Raw genomic sequence first — 18,237 nt, 5'->3', positions numbered from 1 at the left:
AGAGAAAGAATGCCTCCTTCTATGTATTATTTTTTACTATATTTTTAGTTCATTTTTACCAAGAAAGGTCCTTTTTGAAAGGGTGGTTTTCCAAATGACCTCTTGATCTTGCATTGTTGCATAAACCTTACTCAAATGCTATGATGTCTAGTTTCACTTCTCTAAATCAGAGTGTCCTCCTCAAGAATCTTTATGAGGCACCCTAAGTGCAGTGCACCCTTCTAGATCAGAGCTCAACAGGCTTTTACTGTAAAGAGCCAAGTAGTAAATATTTTAGGCTTTGAAGATCATGCTGTTGTTGTCACAGTATGCAATTCTGCCACTGTAGTGCAAAATCAGTCCTAGACAATATAAACAAATGAGTGAGGCTTGTTCCAATAAAATTTTAATTACAAAGACAGGCAATGAGCTATAGTTTGCCAACTCCTGTTCTTGATTTTCATTATTCTTACCCTGTATTTCGAATGGTCTTACTTCTACTTAATTTCACAGCTATTTTCATAGTGACAGGCTAGATGACTTTAGATGATCTGGGGACAAACAAGTTTTATTTTAACAGTTACAAGCTATTAAAATGTTTTAAGAAAAATAGCATTCATAGTACATCAAAATTATGTGCTTATGGATGTTATTCTTGAAAATATTATTGATTACAACAAACTTAATACTGAAATCTTTAAATGACTATAGGTATAGAATATGTTATGTAAAAAGTAATATGGGTGATTAAAGGATATAGCAATAGGTATTGGGGTGTGGTTCTCAAATGAAGAAGATGGGAAATGTCAAAGACATCAATTTTCAAAAGAAAAATGTCTAACAGCAGAAAACATTTCCAACTCTTATTAAAGATGAAAGGCCGAAGATAATCCTTGGAAATATACATAACAAAAGCCTAACACATAATAGAAAAATAGCCAAAAATGTTGGTTGGTAACTCACAGAAAATAAAATGCCCTAACTAAAAAAGTGTTTTAATGATATTTGGGGAAAAAAAATTCAGAGATCGTTTTCTTATTTTGTTGTATTCTAAGCACAACAGATTTGAAGTCCTTGAAGAAGGACTTTTGTAGTAGAAAACATTTGACATCTGCCAAAACAAAACAAAAAAGCAAACAAACCAAAAACATCTCTTCCAATGCTTTAGCAAAACCATACTGTGAAAATTCAGTTGTAGGCCTGGAAGATTAATTTGACTTAATAAACTCGTAGAAGACAAGCTATTCATAGATTTTCATATTTTTTCTCCCACATAGAATCTTTTCCTTAATTTGCTGTAGCAGAGAAAATATTTTTCAAAATGAACTAGTTAAGAAAAAGGGGGAATAGAGTATTATGGCATTTATTTGAAATTTGATTTTACATCTTAAATTATTTCTTCTATACCTTTTCCTTATAGCTTCAAGAGGGAAGATTGGTATTTTGATGGGGTTTTTTCCCTCAAAGCATCATGTTGCATTTTATATAAATCCTGTAGGTTAGGGTATGTAAACACTATTTGTAGTGGCCAGTTAATTAAATATTAATATTTCTACCCAGAATCAAGAAAATGTGCGCATATCTTAAATAAAAAGTGTTCTAGAATCTGTTCCTCCTTCAGAAGATAATTTAAATTTTACTGTGTTGTTCTTTTAAAATACTACCATCCTGTTAAACTACTGACTTTTTATTTACTTATATCATTAAAACACTTTTTTAGTTAGTGCATTTTATTTTCTGTGAATTACCAACCATTATTTTTTGCCTATTTTTCTATTATGTGTTAGGCTTTTGTTATGTATATTTCCAAGGATTATCTTCGGCCTTTTATCTTTAATAAGAGTTGGAAATTTGTTTCCGCTGTTTGACATTTTTCTTTTGAAAATTGATGTCTTTGACATTTCCCATCTTCTTCATTTGAGAACCACACCCTAATACCTATTGCTATATCTTTTAATCACCCACCTGTATGCATGTATGCATGGATACGTGTATGTACTTATTTTCAGACACCAGATCTTATTCTGTTGCTCAGGTTGGTCTCAAACTCCTGGGCTCAACTGAGTAGATTGTTGTCCTTAGTATTTTCAGAACTGGTAAGTGGTAGGATCAGGGTGAGGGAAGGGGGAAAGGAGCAGAAAGATTGTTTTGCTTTCAGTAATCATCACTGACTTCCAGGCTGTATAAAAAATGAATCTTTAAAAAAGTTGAAGAGAACTGTATTGAGGATACTTTTTGAAAAGAGTTATCTGTGGGAAGCATGGGAAGGGGAGAAGGGAGAAAGGGGAGCCACACTCACACCTGAAGTCTCAGTTGGGCATTTCCAGAGTGTGGAAGGCAAAGGATATGTGAGTTTCCCATCTGCCAGGTGGGGGCCTCACAGGAGGGAATCGAATGGTCTTGAGGCCCACTGGACCACCTGGAGGGCGATGACCACAGCATGGGACAAGCTGTCAGAAATGTGGGGCTGATGAGATGGTCCTAAGTGGTAAAGTAGAGAAGATACCCTGCGGTCCTCAGTGAGAGGTGAAAAACCCTAGCACTGGGAGGGTTCCCAAGATATCCGTCAATGTATCGGTGCTGGACCCACCACACTCAGGGCACTGATGCCAGCATCATTCATTCAGAAATGTTCTTATGGAGTTCCTGACACTCTTCTAGAACCTGGGGAGAGAGGACTGAACAAAAGAGATCAAAATCTTTGCTCTCATGAAGGCTCAGTTTTAGAAACCAGAGACAGTAAACCAGTAAAATCTGTGCCCTGACAAAGGTGATAAAACAGCAGAAAAGCTAAGTAGGGTGAAGGCTTAGAAAATGGGAATGAGGGTGTGAAATGTTACATAGGTGACCAGGGAATGTCACTGTCACGATCTGGAGGAGGAGAGGGAAGGAGCCAAGGCTATTTGAAGGAGCAAGTTCCTGACACAGGCCAGCAGGAGCAGGAGCCCGGAAGTGGAGGCACCCCTGACGTGTCAGGGACCCTCAGAAGTCTGGTGTTACTGGAGCGAGTGGCATGGGGGAGACTGACTAGTAAGAGATGGGTGTAAAGGTGCAGTCTGGGGCCAGATCTTCTTTGTAGACTGCGGTGAGTAATTTAGACTTGTTTAAGTTCTCATGATGGGAGCCAGTGGAGGCTTTTGAACTGAGGAATGAAATACTATAACCTTCATTCTAAAAAGTTTACTCTGGCTGCTGGGTGTAACAAGATAACCTGGGAACAAGTAGGGGAGGGTGGAAATCAACTGGGAGGCTCCGGCAGTAATCTATGTGAGACCTGACGGTAGCTTGGACTAAGGGATTAGTGGTAAAGGTGATAAGAAGTGGTTGAATTCCAGATGTATTTTGAAAATTGAGCCAGCAGAATTTGTTGATACATCAGTTTTAGGGTAAGAGAGAAAGGGAATTGAGTAATTCCAAGGTTTTCAGAAAGGAAATGTTGATGCTGCCATTAACAGAGATGGAGAAAATCTGTGGGTAGAAAGTTGTCAGGCACCCAGTTTTAGGTGGTTAATTTGAGATACCTATTAGACATTCATGTGGACATGTGTTATTACATTTATGAGCTAAGTTCAAGGGCAAGGGTAGTGATATAGCTTTGGGAGTCATCAGATTGTATTTGATCTTTAAAGCTGAGAGACTGGATAAGGGGCAACTAAGGGAGCCATTCTCAAAAAGAAGAAGTGCACGCCCTGAGCCACAGGAGGCTTCAGCATTTACAGGTCTGGGAGATGAGAAGGGGGTAGCAAAGGCTAAGTAGGAAAAATCTAGGAGATTAGAACTCATAACCAAGGAAGATTTTCATTTCTAGTACCTGTCCTCTCCTCTCCCTGCTCCAACCTTGAAACAAGTGCTCAGAATAGCCACTTCTCCTTCCTATCCAGGCAGGAATGGACAGATAGAAGCAAGAACACATCTAGGCCCCTCCATCACTGAAGGCATCTGAGCCTGGGGGAGGCTCATGCAGGGGAAGGGGAGAAGCTTTAATTGGACAAAAGATTAGAGCTATGGCATCATTAGATTTGAATGAAATATATATATATATACATGTATTTACCTGAAAGGGATGGGAAGAATCTATGGAACCTGCCTGAGATTTCTTAGGACCAGGGAAGAACTGGCCAAGAGAGAATGTGCAAAATGGTAGTGGGAGAAATAATAAAGGTGCTTCCTGCTTGCATCCTAGCCGTTTCATATATCCATTACACCCTTTTCAGTTAACAGGAAACTATTCAAAACATTTCCAACTTCGTGACTCATAATTCTTAGCTGATAGGCAGAAGTTTAGCATTTTCATGAATCATCAAACTGATGTTCTGGATAATTGAAGGAAAAGAGGAAGAACATGAAGGTCTTTCAGAGTCCCAGTGAAGACCCTGGGGTGTTTGGATGCCCTGAAAAACTGTCCCAGACAACTTCCTTATACCATGAAGCAGACATTCAAGTACGTGGTGTGGAGAGGTCTGTGCTGCGTTAGCGCGGTTAGCGTGTGGGCCTCATAGGGTTCAGTCGCAGAACTGGTGGCCTCCCCAGTCAGCCCTTTTGAATTTGTTATTTTGCACGTAGGATAGGAACAGGGGACTTTTCGGATTGATGTGATTCTGTCACCCTCTTCAGAAAACCAAAGTGTGTGCTTTACAGGCTGAGCCTTAGGACTGTCCCCCCCAACCCCTCCCCAAGAATCCGCACTTACACAACCCATTTTGTGTGTATATACAGATAAGTCTGTGTACTTCATTGTATGTGAAGCTACTTCTTAAGTTTAAACTGGGTGTATTTGAATGTAACCTGCCATGAAAATAAGGAAAACAACAAAAACTAAAAAAATACAACTATTCAAATTTGAAGATTAACTTTCTTTATAAAACTTGCAAATAGTATGTGTCTTAGCGACTGAAGGTACCATTTTCATTGAGTTTGTTTCCTTTCACGATAGTAAGTATGAAAAGCACAGAGGTGAATGCTCATTTCTATGGTAATTCTACCTGCAGAACAGAATGTGGAACAGATTTCTTTTTCACTTGCTGCCATTTATGTAGAAGTTTTAAAATAAATGATTTTTAATGCATCATTAGAGCATTGATAAACGATCAAGACTTCTTAAATTAACGTCCATACTGTATTATGCCCAAACACACTTTAAAGTTCTCAGAGTTCTATGATTACACCTTAATGTACTGATGCTAATGAGAAAAATGGGAGCAGAAAATACTAAATTCTTGCAGTTTTGCCAAGTTCAAATGGTTATCGTAAATTTAACTTTGGAATTTCCTGAATTTTGTGTGTTGTTGAAATTTTAGGTTTTACCCAACATTAAGGAAGGCTTCCAATTTGCTTTCCTAGCATTTTAAGATTTTAAGGCAATTGTGGAAGGCTGGGAGGATCAGAGGAAATGAAGGACATTGTTTTAACAGTTGACCATCCAGTTGTTAAAAACTATTCCCCTACAGAAGCTCAGGGTCATCATATTGCCTTTAGTATTTAAAAACTTGTAAATAATTTGGTTTTGCTTGTCTTGAAAGTCTATGTTCTAAGTTTAATGTGTGTCATAATGTGACTTACGTTGGAAATCACCAAAATATAAATAAACAAATTAAATAAAAGAGAAAGAGAGAGGAAAAAAATAAAACACACACACACACCACTGATAAAGGGAAACACTTCCCAAGAAAAATCATTTTGGGATGCAGACCAAAAATGTAAGCTAATATTGTTTGACTATGTTATCAGTAACTTTCATGTATTTTGAAAAAGAAATAGCTTTCCAACTGTTGTTGTAATATTCAGAAGTGCTGTGATGGAATTGCTTTTGCCAACATCACTTCATGCTTGAGTTACTACAAATTAGTGTTTAGAAAGACACGGTGTCTATTTCAGGCCAAAAAGGAGCCATTCATTATATTGCTACAGTGGTAGCCTTTCAACAAATGCTATTATTCAGCCTAAGTGGAAGAAAATAAACTTTTAATTAAAAATTCCTTTAGTGCTTATGAATGTTAACTTACCAAGATTATTTTAAATATATTTCCCCTAGACTGTTAACAATAAAGGAAATGGACCAGTAAAGAATATGTATTATACTATCATAAAATCACGAAATAACCCCCAAATATTGATATGACATGATAGACCCCTCTGTGCAGCCCCTGGTATTTTTCATCATTCTGAAAACATAGCCTTCCTTTTCCATCTTCCCGCGCAGGGCATGCACTCTCTCTCTATTACTTCCTCTTCACATCAAACTTCGGAATTGTCAAGTCATCCTCTGCTTTCTTCTGACTTACTCCAGAACCCATTGTAATCTAGGGACTAACCTCACGAGTCAAGCGAGCTCATTGAGTTTAATCAAAGTCACTCAATGGACCTTTCTCACTCCTTTTCTCACGTCCCTGTAGAAATAATCATCTCTATGCAGCTGGCTCCAAAAAGTGGAACACAGACCCCTCTCCTGGGTTTCCTGCTTCTGTGTGCAGGTGCCCATCAGGCCCGTATACTTCACACAAATTTTTCAAACTCACTGTACACAGACGGGGTCTTCAGCCCCACTGCACCCACCTCCCCACCCTGTGTGTACCTGGCCATCATTTCCTGTGTTCACCATGGCAGTCACTGGCACAATTCATTTTCTTGTTCAAGTCATAAACCTGGGTACAACTCGACAACTTTATCACCAAGACATTGGACGGATTCTACTTCCTAAAAATACTTTGAATTTCTCTCCTTTCTGCCTTTATCTCTACCCTCTTTCTTCTGAGTTGCTGGGGAAGTTTTCTTTGAGAGTTTCCTGCCTCCTACAAGTTTCACTGCAATTCTTTCTGCACCTTGGAGCCACAGGGATCTTTCCACATCATGGATTTGGTCATGTCACTTTCCCATTTGAATCTGCTGAACTATGGTTGAAGTTCTGGAAGGATCGTTCTCTGCTGACCTCTCTGTTCTTATTTTTTCCGTGCACTGTGGCTCAGATGCATCAACATTTAATTAGCTCTTTCAATAAATTGGGTCCTCTTGTGCATGTGGTATCCTCTGCTTAGAAAACAATATTCCATTCCATCCTCATAGCTGGTTTGTAGTTTGCACGCTGTGTTAATTTCACTGTCACTTTTCCATGGATTTCTTTCTTGTTCTGGCTCTATGTTCCATTTCCACCCTGCTCTTCTCCTCCTGTGGTATTTAATCACCACGTAATGTCATCAGGTGTATCCTGGCCTCCTGACTACCGCTGCCAGCTTCAGAAAAGGCATCTAGATGGTTTCAGATCACATCACTGCTCTGCAGTCCTATTACCAGGCCAACGGAATATTTATTTTGTATTTTGAAACCAACTGGGTCTTTTTGTTTTGTTTGTTTTCTCTTTTCACATGTCATCTGTCAGTGTGTTTGGAACAGAACGGGGTATCTGGAGTGAAAGTCAAAGCCTGCATATTCAGCAAGCTGTCTGGGCGATCGTTATATACACTGATGTTTTGTAACATCTGTGCTCTATTTTACTCTATTGAGAAGACTAAAGATATCTGACGTGAACTTATTCAACCTCAGATTCTATTACCACATCTTCATTTTCCATTTTCTTTGCCTTTGATGAAACGCCGTCCCATTTTTCAGAGCAAAATGTTCCAGCCCCGCACTTGATTGCATCACCTTTCTATATTCCTTTTAACTCTTGCCATTAGTTACAACAGTTCATTTTCTGGTCGGTATCTCTTCTCTTTCCTGACTTTTCCCCTTTACCTACTATCAGGGCTATTCTAAAGCTCCCCACCACAGACCTCTCCATCTCCTTAGAAACCTCTCACTATCTTGTTTCCTGCTGACTTTCTGCCCAGCAAAGTTTCCTAACAGCTTTGTGTGTACCAGTTACCTCAAATTTCTTACCATCTTTTTATTTTTTATCATTTTGTAAAATGGCCTATGTTCTCTAGAATTTCTCCTTTCTCTAGCATTTGCTCTTCTTGATTGCCCTGTTGCTTCTGAAATATTCTACCTCGATGTACTAATTTCCTGTTGCATTCTTAACACGCGAACACAAACAGTGCGTTAAAACAACACAGAATGGTTGTCTTACTGTTCTAGAGATCAGGAGTCAGACATGGGTCTCGCTGGGCTGAAATCAAGGTTTCAGCGGAGATGCTTTCCTTCTGGAGGGTCTAAGGGAGAATCTACTTTCTGGCCTTTCCCAGCTTCTTCAGGGCAGCCCTTATGTTTTGGCTTGGGGGCCTTTCCGGCCCTAAAGCTAGCAGGGCCACTCCTTTAAATCTGTCCCTGAATCTGACACTTCTGTCTCCTTCTTCTAGTTATAAGGATCCTTGTGATTACCTTAGACATAAGTCCAAATAATCCAGTATCATATCTCCGTCTAAAGATCAGCCCATAATTACCATTTGTCATGGCAGCTGAGGTAGTCACAGGTTCTAGAGGTGACATAATTGGGTGGCCCTAATGCTGCCTACCACTGTCAACTTCCTGGAAATTTACAGTCTTTTAGTAATCCTGGTGACACTCTTCCCCTTTTCTTTTCTTTTCTTTCTTTTTTGTTTTTGTTTTTTTTTTTTTTTTTTTGGAGACAGAGCCTCAAGCTGTCACCCTGCATAGAGTGCTGTGGCATCACAGCTCACAGCAACCTCCAGCTCCTGGACTTAAGCGATTCTCTTGCCTCAGCCTCCCAAGGAGTTGGGACTACAGGCGTCCGCCACAGTGCCCAGCTATTTTTTTTTTTTTTTTTTGGCAGTAGTTGTCATTGTTGTTTGGCAGGCTCAGGCTGGATTCGAACCTGCCAGCTCTGGTGTATATGGTTGGCGCCTTAGCTGTTGAGCCACAGGCGCCGAGCCCGCTCTTTCCCTTTACTTTATCTTCACTTGCTTCACTCTTTTCAGATGAATAGATCCCTTAGTCACCACCTTTTAACACTTTTTCTTCCCCTATGATCTTTTCTCTTCACTTTATATTCTCTGTCTTACTGATTTTATTCGTATTGATGGCTTCAACTATCTGTATCCACAGATTACAGTCATTTTCCAAAAATCTACCTTGGATGTTGAGCTGGTTTTAGATATTAACTCAAAATAGTTTCCTAAAAATGTATTTTTCTTACTTTATTAATTTCATTAATATTAGCTCAGTAACAAACCTTATTTTTCTTTCCTCTTATTCTTAATTTTGCTTTCAGAATATTTTTACATTTATTCTTTTCTTTCCTGTCCCATCCTCATCAACTGAAGCATAGACCATGTCATCATCATCTCTATTGTCCCTGACTCTATTCCTACCTCAACCCTCTTATTCTCTATCAACATTGGCAGATATCTTTGCCAAAAGTAAAATTTCTATCATTCTATTTGTCTAATTAATGATCTAGTTGTTCCTCACTGCCTGCAAAGCAGGGGCAGATTCCCAATGGCATTCTAAGTCTTCACTTAACGGTCTAGTTATACTGTTGTCTAAGTAAACACCCCAGACTCTCAAGAACCTGTTCATACATCCTCCATGCCTTCCGGTGGCCACCTCCATCCTTCAGCTTCTAGATGCCCTTTGTCTGGAAGAACCCCTCTCATCTAGCCTACATGCTAAAGTTCTGTCCTATTCTTTGGGTCCTTTATCAATTACTTTATTCTCCAAGAATTTTTGCTGTTCGTCATAATTAAATTGAGATAGCATGTTGTTGATTTTCTCTAAAGGAATAAATCATAATGTGTCATATTTTACACTTATCTACTTAATGAATGTTAGAGATCGTGGGACTTGGTATGTGGCAAATCAAAGGCTCTTTAAATCTGTAATTGCTTTATGGAGTTCATGAATAAATAGGATATGCCCAATCAATATCTGTTTACCTAATTATTTATAAAAGACAAGTTGAGAGTTTTAAAGAAGGAATTGCATTTTCATTATTATCCTTTTTACACAGAACAAAATATTGAGTTAAGAAATTATACCCTCTTGTGGCCACTTAGTTATCATCAGTAGGTTAAATACTCAATGTTTGTATAAATTTCGGTCTGATTCAATCTTATTCTATAAACATACCTTTGATCAGGCATAGAATAGAGCTAATTACAGTATTTATCAATTGAAGGTAAAGATAGGACAATGATAATACAGAAATTTCATAACTATTGTTGCCAACTTTGACATATAGTCTTATATTGTAAGGGGGAAAAAATAAAGAAAATTTTAGAGATTATGTTTTCCTACCTCCCCACAAATAAATCGTATATAAGAGAAGAGTAATTTCATTTTTGCTTGCTTGCCTGGAAAATATATCTGCTTTCTTGGTTACAATTATAGTGTAATAAATAAAATCCTTCCCCGTGGTTAATAATTCTTATTAAATTAGAAACCTTGAATTTAGTTAAAAAGTACGTGACATGGAAGAACAAGGCTTCCAGAATGATGATATAAGTACCTTGAAAGACTTTCTCTCCAGCAAAGTAAGAATTTAACTGCTGAAATGTCCTAAAGCAAATGAAAATAGAAACATAGCATACTAAAACTTATTGGATAAAGTAAAAACAGTGCTAAGGAAGAAGTTTTTAGCATTAAACACCTACATCAAAAAGTAGAAAGACTTCAAGTGTACTGTCTAACCATGCACCTCAAAGAATTAGAAAAGCTAGAACAAATCAAAGCTAAAATTAGTAAAAGGAAAGAAATAATAAAGTTCAGGGCAGAACTCATTCTATGAGGCCAGCCTTGCCCAGGTACCAAAACCAGAAAAGTACACAATGAAGAAAGAAAACTACAGGTCAATAGTCCAAAAACCTCCACAAAATACTAGCAAACTAAATCCAATAGCACATCAAAAAGATAATACATCATGATCAAGCCGGATTTATCCCAGGGGTGCAAAGATAATTCAACATATGCAAATCAATAAACATGATACATCATATCAACAGAATGAAGGACAAAAATCATATGATCAGCTTATATGAAAAAATATTTGATAAAAATCTAACATCCCGGGCGGCGCCTGTGGCTCAGTGAGCAGGGCGCCGGCCCCATATACCGAGGGTGGCGGGTTCAAGCCCAGCCCCAGCCAAACTGCAACAAAAAATAGCCGGGCATTGTGGCGGGCGCCTGTAGTTCCAGCTACTCGGGAGGCTGAGGCAGGAGAATCGCCTAAGCCCAGGAGTTGGAGGTTGCTGTGAGCTGTGTGACGCCACGGCACTCTACCGAGGGCAATAAAGTGAAACTCTGTCTCTACAAAAAAAAAAAAAATCTAACATCCCTTCATGGCAAAAATTCTCAACAAACTAGGCCTGGGAAGAACATACCTCAACATAATAATATGGCTAACATCATACTGTAAGAATTGGAACGAGACAAAGATGGCTAGTTTTAGCACTAATACACATGTTCAACATAGTACTGGAATTCCGAGCCAGTGGAATCAGGAAAGAAAAAGAAGTAAAAGGCATCCAAATTGGAAAAGTGGCAATCAAATCATCCTTCTTTGGAGATGACATAAAGCAAAACCCAAAGATTGAACCAAAACCTCTTAGATCTGATAAATACCCATGGTAAAGTTGCAGGATACAGAATGAACATACAAAAATCAGTACCATTTCTGAACACAAATAATGAAATAGCTGAAAAATAAATTTAAAAGGCTGTCTCATTTATAATTACTACCAAAAAGAAAAAACAAAAAGAACTCTGGGAATGAATTTCATGAATCAAGAGAAATAATATTGTTAAAATGATTGTACTACCCAAGGCAATCTACTGACTCAATGCAATACCCATCAAAATATCAATGTCGTTTTTCACAGAAATAGAAAAAAAAAATCCTAAAGTTAGTATGGAACCAAAGAAAGCTCAAAGAGCCAAGGCAATCTTGAGCAAGAATGATAAATCCAGAGGAATCACAGGAATAACTTCAAAATACATTACAAGTCTGTAGTACCAAAACAGAATGGAATTATAAAAAAAAATACACATAGATCAATGTAATAGAATTGTGAGCTTAGAAATAAATCCACATATGTACAGCTGATTTTGACAAAAGTGCAAAAAGGTAACATTGGGGAACTTCAGTAAATGGTGCTGGGAAAACTGGATTTGCATATACAGAAAAATGAAACTAGACCCTGTCTCTCTCACCATTATCATAAATCAACTCAAAGTGAATTAAAGACTAAAGGTCTTTAATTAATTAATTTAGGTCTTAAATGTAAGACCTAAAACTATAAAATTACTAGACTATAGGACATTGATCTAGTCAAAGCTTTTCTGGCTAACACCTCAAAAGCACAGATAACAAAATTAAAAATAGACAAATGGAACTATATTAAACTAAAAATCTTCTGCACAGCAAAAGAGACCAGCAGTAGAATGAAGACACAACTTGTTGAATGGTAGAAAATATTCACAAACTACTCCTCCAACAAAGAGCTAATATGTAAGGAACTCAACTCACCAACAAAAATTTAATTTTCCTGTTAAAAAGTGGGAAAAGGACATGTTTTGACATTTTTCAAAAGAAGACATATAAATGGCCAACAGGTATGTGGAAAAATGTTCAAGATCAGTAATCTTCAGGCAAATGCAAATCAAAGTCATACTGAGATGTCATCTCACCCCAGTTAGAAGGACTCATCTTAAAAAGACAAAAAAATAACCGACGCTGGTGAGGATGCAGAGAAAAGGGACTCTGCACCGACAATACACTGTTGGTGGGACTGTAGATTAGTACAACTAGTATGGAAAACAGTATGGAGATTTCTCAAAAAAACTAAAACTAAAACTACCGTATGATCCAGCAATACCACTACTCAATATCTATTCAAAGGAAAGGAAATCATTATATCAAATGGATACTTGCACCCTTATGTTTGTTTATTGCAACACTATTCACAATAGCAAAGTTATGGAATCAATGGATAGATGGAATACTGCTCAGCCCCCAAAATAGTAAAATCGTTTGCAACATCACAGAACTGGAGGTCATTTTCTTAAGTGAAATAAGTAAGGCAAAGAGAGGCAAATACCTCATGTTCTCCCTCATACGTGGAAGCTAAAAACGTGGGTCTCATGGACATAAAGATAGAATGAGAGTTGCCGGAGACGGGGAAGGATTAGAGTGGGGAGAAGGAAAGAGGTGGGTTAATGGGTACGAACACACAGTTAGATACAAAGGGTAAGTTCCAATGTTCTATAGCACAGTATGGCGACTATAGTTAACTTCAATGTGTTATATATTTCCAACTAGCTAGAAGAGAGGTCTTAAAATGTTCTGGATGCATAGAAATGACAACTATATTAGGTAATGGATATCCCAGAGATCCTGACTTGATCATGATAGATGCTATGGTTGCTGCATTCATATCACAGGTGCACAATAAAACTGTACAAATACTATACAGTATTTATAGGTTCATACGAAAATTCATAGGAAGGTCACACATTATATATGGTACATATTTTCTTACAACTCCTTAGTAAAAGGCAAATAACTAACTTAAAAACTGAGCAAAGGAATTAAACAATCTACAGAAGGCAAGTGAGCCTACGAGACTGTGCTTAACGTCGTGAATCATTAGAGCAAAGCAAACCGAACTACAGCACATCACCACTCCACAACCATGACCAGAAAAAGACAGTAATCAGTGTTGGTGAAGATGTGGGGAAGCTGGAGCCTTCCTGCATTGCTGGGAGGAAGGTAAATTATTACATCTACTTTGGAAAACAGTTTGTCAGTTCCTCGATAAATTAAACATAGAATTACCATATGACCCAGCAATTCTATTTTTAGGTGTATACCCAAGGGAGAGGAGTGTGTGTGTGTGCGCGCACGCGCGCACACACAAAACTAGTACATGTATATATGATATCATTGTTTTTAATAGCAAAAAAGAAATAGAAATAACCTAAATATCTATCAACTGATGAATGCATGAATAAAATGTGGTAATATCCACACAGCAGAATATTATTTATCAATTAAAAGGAATAAAGATCTGATACTACATGAATGAACCTCAAAGACACTGCACTCAGGGAAAAAGCCAGCCACAGATGGCTACTTATTTTATGATTCTATTTATGCGAAATGTCTGGAAGAAGCAAATAGTGGAGATAGAAACTAGGTTAGTACCCTGTTTCCCCCAAAATAAGACATCCTCCAAAAATAAGACCTACTTACAGGAAAGATAAGACATCCCCTGAAAATAAGACCTAGCGCGTCTTTGGGAGCACACCTTAAAATAAGACACTGTCTTATTTTCGGGGAAACAGAGTAGCTGCCTAAGGCTTGGAGAGGGATGAGAGGAATGATCACTAATGGGGTGAAATTCTGAGGGGGATGAACATGTTCTAAAATTAGGTAGTAGTGATGGTTGCACCATCCTCTGAACAAACTAAAAACAATTAAATGTTACGCTTTAAGTTGGCGGGTTGTAAGTATATGAGTCATATCTCAATGGAGAGTTTATAGACGATGAAATTCTGAGTAGAGTTGATACTCACCATACTTTCAAAATCTGAGAAGTGGTAAACAAACATCCATTTCCTTTGACAGTTTATCTTATCATACTGATATTGCCTGTTGTCTTTAGAAAACCTGGAAATAAGCAGCATTTGTTTGCATTTAACAGTTCAATCATGAATTTCCCTAACGTCAAACAATATATTGATTAACAGAAGTTTAATGTGTAACACAAACATATGTACTTTTTTATACTTAAAAATGTACAGATAAGCTCAATATATATAGTCCCTTGGCATACATGGAAAGAAAATATTCTGAGAACAATTTTTTGAAACATTTCTTGTTCTTTTTCTACCAAGTTCTCTGTGACATAATCGTTACAAGGACTGCTTTTAGAATGGACAGTATCTCTAAGCCACATGCCGAGGATTCAGTGGTATCAGAGATCACACTAGCACTACTTAGCAAATTTTTTCATTATATTCTGCTTAGCGTAAGGTTTACAGGAAGTGTTACAAATTTTGGTTGACAAATATGAGGTTATGTGGTTTGGCAGGCAGAAATCTGTCAGATGGTTTTGTTTAGATATAGTTTTCCTTTAAAAAAAAAATTGTGTTCAGAGGTTACAAAATGATGACTTTCCAGTTCTTCTCTTTTTTACCCTTCCAAGGTGCACTGGACACCCTCTCCCTTTTGCGGTGTTCTTTGTTGGCGTCCTTTTATCAAATTCTCCCTTTTGCCTTCTTGATTTTCCATCCCAGGCTTCTACTCTGGCTTTTCTTTCTCTGACTTTCCCTAAGATGTTTCCCTCCTGAAACGCCTCTTTGATGCATCCTTTTTGCAAACTTCATCTATTGCTCTGTCTACAAATGCAATCCCCATAGTGGATGATAAGCCCCACGTGTACAGCTTCAGAACTTAGCTCTTTCCTGAGTTTTATGCCCCAATGTTCACCTGGGTAGCTTAAAATGTTTCCTGGATTCTTTCAAACATTTCAGGTTCAAAATGTCCAAAACTCAACATCGAAATGTATTCTTCCATCTGCATCCCATTCTCTGTTAATAGCCCTCCATCATTGACCTTGTCAATCAAATTAGACCCCTGCTATATCTTTCTAGTGGCAAAGTCCTTCCCATTGATTTCTTCTAATCATCATTTGAAGATGTTCCCTTCCTCATCATAAAGCCTTACCTCTGGCTGTCTACATTTACCACTGAACTATTAGATCACCTATCTGCATTAAACACAAGATTTTTACTTCTAAAATGTTGATTTATTCATGTAATACTCCTGTTTCATTTAAATTCCTTCATAGACACTGTCCATCACCTTCAGGATAAAAGCCCAAGTTCTTGGGTTGGCTTTCCAGGATCTGGTGTGGGCTGGACTAGCCCAGCTTAGCGTCCATCAGTTTCTCAGCCATTCTGGTACAATTTATTCTCTTTAACTGTGCTATATTTTCAGACTCACTCACCCATAAAGTTGTTGGTTGTTTATTAGTCTCAAGCGGACTGCATTCTGCTTGCCACAAAAATGAACTCAGGACTCCAGGCTGATGTCAGTCAGCACCTTCTCCTGGCCAGAGGAATCATTTGGATATTGGAATGTGACTCAGTTCGCAACATTAGAACAAAAGGGAATATTTCATGGGGACTTCTGGTAAAGAGTTTTCTTCCTCTTAGAAGAGAGACCTTTGGGAGAAATATCCTCCCTTCCGGTAGATGTTACAGTCAAAGGTCTACCAAAAAACTGCTACAGCCATTTGGCCCCTATCAGGGAAGGCAGCCCAAGTTTTAAGTTAAAATACAGAGGAGAGTCTAACTGAGCGTATCTTAGAGAGACTCAGGAAAAGACATTGCTGGAACCACTATTGGACTTCCAGATCTGAGAGCCATATTAATTTCTCTCCAAACTGATAAAAATTCAAAAATGTTCATGACAAGGTATTTATAAAGATATTAGGTGTGCAGAATATGCATGAGACCAGGTCCCACTGCTAAGACTTTGCTTCGTGGCTCCTGTGGCTCAAAGGAGTAGGGCGCCGGCCCCAAATACCGGAGGTGGTGGGTTCAAACTCGGCCTCGGCCAAAGAAAAAAGACTTTGCTTTTTCCCATGAGTAGACTCATCGCCTTTGGGCACACTTGTTTTCATGGAGGTAATAGATACTTGATGTATCTTTCTGAAGATACTACTCCAAGTCTGATTATGACGTGGTATTGAAGAATTAAATTCAAAACTGCTAAACGCATGCATTCTTATGAACATAAATGTTAATGCTAACTTAAATTACTGGGTGACTATTGAGTGTGCCTACATAAAGGACCGAAGGGAGTTTGGCCTGTATTTTGTTTTGTTTTTATTTTCTTTTGTTTTAAGAAAAGCACCTGATTTTTTAATCACTTAAAATTGGGGGAGCATCCAACCCCAAAATAAATGAAAAACATTTCTATGTGTTATACAGAATCCTTAAATAACTTCTGGAGAGCCCTTTACATGTAATTATTTTGAAGCTAACCTTTTAAGTTTTCTATTTTGTTCTAAGAAGAATTGTGAAGCGCACAGAGTTTTTGTACAAGAAAGTATTAAGCCCAAGAACCACAAATTTAGCATCACTCCATGTGATGTTCTTTGTCCCAATTTTTTTTTTTCCTCAAAAAAGAAAAATGTCAAACTTCTTTTGATTTTCCATTCTTTTTGTTGTCAGGAAGGGTATTTAGGACTAGGGCACAAAGAAGCTCTTTCTTATGAAAGGAAATGCCTGGAAATAAACGTTAAGGCCTAAATGAAGGACTTGAGTCTCCTAATTTATAAGAATTTGCATAAATCCTGCTCCCCATCACCTGGACGGTTGGTAGGGCCTTAGATATTAGGAGGGTCAGAAGGCGAGTTTTGGTTCTCCACTTTTGTACTACCTGCTCTACTTGGGACTCCTTCTTTTTCCTTTTCTTTTTTTTTTTTCTGCCTTATGCAGAGGCGATTGATCAGTTTATTTGGTAACTAAAATATAGCTGTTGTGGGTTCATCTGTCCTCCGAATCCCCGTTCCATTGTGTGGAGACCTGCCGCACTAGGGCCGCAACACAGGATGCAGAAGGCCCTCCCTTCACACACGTGGTTTCACTTTGCTGGATTAAGTCCCAGGGTCGCTCTTTCCCCACATTAGGAATTTGCTCCGCATGTAGTCAATTCATTTTAGAATTCTGATCTCTCTGGGGAAATGAGTAGAGTTTGATTTGTACCCCTGTGCCTTCTGCGGCTAACTGTTCAGCCTCAAATGGAGATATTATTTCAAAGAATGTCTGAATCTGGTAACATTCTTATAAAAAATATGTCAAGAAGGCACACGAGCATATAGTTGTTTTATGATACAGCTTGTAGACAACAGTTACTTGTCAGAATAAATGGGGAAAAAAAATAAAGAGTAGAGCAATACGGGCGCGCAGAAAGGCATTGCCAGCCATTTTCTTTTTTTCATTGAGAAGTTTAAAAAAGTTCCTGCTGACTTTTGCTATTTTTGATTGGTACATTTAAAAAAAAAATGCATCTAAAAGGAAAATAAACTAAAGTGAAACTAAAATCGCCAGGTAACTTTTCCTTTTCAGTAATTATATTTGTGGCTTTCATTATTGTTTCCCTCTATTTATTGGTCTGTGCTGCCCTATTGCTTAAAAAAGGCAGCCAACTCCTGGGCATCTTTGGCTGGATTTTTCCCACAAAAGCTCATTTCCTTTTAAGTGTCTGAACAATTAGCTCCCAGTGCACCTAATTGCAGCTTTGTTTGCCTTTCTACCTCCCTTTGCTTACTGGACTAGAAGAAAAGTACATTACAGCTT

At 38.1% G+C, this 18,237-nt stretch overlaps 1 protein-coding gene across 1 annotated transcript in view; it reads left to right on the top strand.

The window, feature by feature from the left end:
* The window catches only part of FBN2 (fibrillin 2), a 267,961-nt gene that overhangs the window by 99,450 nt on the left and 150,274 nt on the right, over positions 1 to 18,237 (top strand). The gene's annotated exons all lie outside the window — the stretch shown is intronic.

Source organism: Nycticebus coucang, chromosome 17 (assembly GCF_027406575.1).
Source record: "Nycticebus coucang isolate mNycCou1 chromosome 17, mNycCou1.pri, whole genome shotgun sequence".
In the NCBI taxonomy this organism is placed as follows: domain Eukaryota; kingdom Metazoa; phylum Chordata; class Mammalia; order Primates; family Lorisidae; genus Nycticebus; species Nycticebus coucang.
This window is presented reverse-complemented; position numbering and strand designations above follow the sequence as displayed.